Genomic DNA, 3,000 nt, shown 5'->3' with positions numbered 1-3,000 from the left:
CACAGTCACTGCTCACTGAAGCTCTGCCTTCCTTCCAGTCTCAGCAAGTCTTCCCATGTCAGCCTCCCAAGTAGCTGGGGTCACAGGTGCATGCCACTATGCCTGGCTAATTTTTGTATTTTTTTTTTTTTTTTTTTTTTTTTTTTTTTTTGTAGAGACAAGGTTTTACAATGTTGCCTGGGCTGATCTCAAACTCCTGACCGAGCTTAGGCAATTCTCCCACCTCAGCCTCCCAAAGTGCTGGGATTATAGGCATGAGCCAGGGCACCTTTTTAAAGAATGGGTATTTTTTCAAAAGGCTATTGGGGCAAACAAATACATAGACACATTTTAAATACACAGTATTAGACATCGGATTGGAAGGAAGTATAGACACAAATACATAGTATAGACACAATATACATAGTATAGACACAATATACATAGTATAGACACAATATACAGTATACAGTATACATAGTATACAGTATACATAGTATAGTATAGACATATACTATACATATACATATACATACATATACATATACATATACATAGTATAGACACAAATACATATACATAGTATAGACACAAATACATATACATATACATAGTATAGACACAAATACATAGACACATTTTAAATACAAATACAAATACATAGACACATTTTAAATACACAGTATTAGACATCGGATTGGAAGGAAGTATAGTCAGTTATGGGAATGTATAGTCAGTTATGGGAATGTATAGGGGAATGACTCTTAGTAAGTGTGAAAGGGATACCTAGAAATTGCATGTAATCTGCATGCTGAGAAAGGATAGAAATTTAGGAGGCAAAGCTAAGGGGAGAAGCGAGTCCAGGGGCATGAAACACCAGGGACAAGGTAGAGTGGCTTGGAACCATTGGAGTTTGCAAAACAAATTGCCTTCATACCAAATTCTAAAATGCTTCACTGATCAATGGCCATACGTGATTTTTGAACTGAAGAAAATGAGGTAGCTTTTTTTTTTGTATTATTAATAGAGATGATGATTTACAGCAACTCACTCAGAACCATTTCCAAATAGGAAGTAAGATACTGGAGATGCTTTATTTCTTGTTTTCCAAGAAATGTTTTGCTGACACTATAATGAGGTGGTGAGGATGATGATGGTAATGGTGATGATGGTAGTGGTTCTGGTAGTAATAATACAAAGTAATCCCTATTGAGTAGCTTTACATAAAAGTCACTGTTCTTAACTCATCACTTAACCCTGAAAATAAAAGCATATGTTAACCATTTCTTATCATAAAGGTGATTGAACTGCATCTGAACCTGAAAAATAAAATGGAATTATTATTTTCCAGTTACAATTTCTTTGCTGCATTTCTCAACTACTTTTCCAAACAATGGAATTTGATGTTGTGCATCAAAATTCTAATTGACAGTATTGATTACTTTTTAAAATGTCATTTTATAAAGTAGTAAAATGGATAAATTAGTGGACCATTTCATAGCACATACGTAAAATTCCTTTAGCTACTTGAATCGCTTCCAGAAATATTACAGACAAAATGGCTTTTCCTCAGAATTACTGTCATTTTATTTTGTTTTTCAAATCTGGCACTAATTATTTTCATTGGATCTAGAAGTTTCAGATGAGCAACTTTTTTCATGTGAACATTTTCAATTCCTATTTCATGGCTGTATTTTAGTCTACTTGAGCCACGGTATCTTTTAAAAACCCTTTATTAACAGTGTCCATCTCTAGTATGTTCCCTGTTCAATCTCCTGTGTCTTATGAGCTCTGAGGGTGGATCATTCACAAGACTGACTTTAGGTATTTGCCTTAGGCTCTATTTTATTTCCTACCTTAAATCAACCTAATGTGGTGAGGAAAGAATATTATTAAATTAATGCCAATGCTACCTGGAGGTATGGCTACATTTTTTTATTTTGAAGATTTGCCTTAAGGTTGATTATAATTAACTCAGAGATTTTAATACACAAATTCAAGCATAGGCTCTATGCAATGCAGTCTTGTGGGCCTATTGCATACATTGCAACTATGAGTCTATCCTTTCTGAGTATGTACAGAAAAATCCTTGTGATTAAAAAAATAATTATCTGTAACTTCTTCGGTCATGTTTCACCTTTACTTTTAAAAGTTTAACTAAAAATGTGACTAAAAGTACAGCTCATGCTTGTGATGTAAGAGTTTGTGTGTGTGTGAATTTGCATGTGCGTACGCTGTTCAAGAGGCACACACCTCTGTGTTTAGAGAACCTTTGTTTAAAAGCTAATTACAATGTTCCTAAGAAATAAACTTCATTGTGATAAAGTGTCTGAGACTTGGAACTTATTTATGTATTTACTTATGTATTTATTTATTTATTTACTTTTTTTGAGACGAAATCTTGCTCTGTTGCCCAAGCTGGAGTGCAGTGCAGCGATCTCAGCTCACTGCAACCTCCTCCTCCCGGGTACAAGCGATCCTCCTGCCTCAGCCTCCCTGGTAGCTGAGATCATGCCTGGCTAATTTTTTTTTGTATTTTTAGTAGAGATAAGGTTTCACCATGTTGGCCAGGTTGCTCTCAAACTCCTGACCTCAAGTAATCTGCCCACCTCAGCCTCCCAAAGTGCTGGAAATACAGGCGTGAGTCACCATGCCCAGTGGAACTTACTTTTCTACTGCAATATACCTTAGCTTATCCTGACTAATAGACATACCACATAGGGTTACAGACATAATTTATTAAGTTCTATATTATTATATCTTTAGAGAAGTATCTGACACATGGAATATGCTTAATAAATGTTAGTTATTGTGATTTGTACTCTTCTTTTTTTTATTTTCTAGTAAATAGTCACCAATATAGTCTTTGGCTTACAATTGTGTGTTACATTAATGAATTAATTAACTAATTAACTAATAAAATTAACTAATTAATTAATAAAAGAGTGACAATTCAACTCATTACTGAGGGTATCAAGGTAGATAAGTCACACTCAATAGTTGTAGGGGATGGCTTCAATG

The sequence above is a fragment of the Macaca nemestrina genome, chromosome 4 (genome assembly GCF_043159975.1).
Source record: "Macaca nemestrina isolate mMacNem1 chromosome 4, mMacNem.hap1, whole genome shotgun sequence".
Taxonomy (NCBI): domain Eukaryota; kingdom Metazoa; phylum Chordata; class Mammalia; order Primates; family Cercopithecidae; genus Macaca; species Macaca nemestrina.
This window is presented reverse-complemented; position numbering follows the sequence as displayed.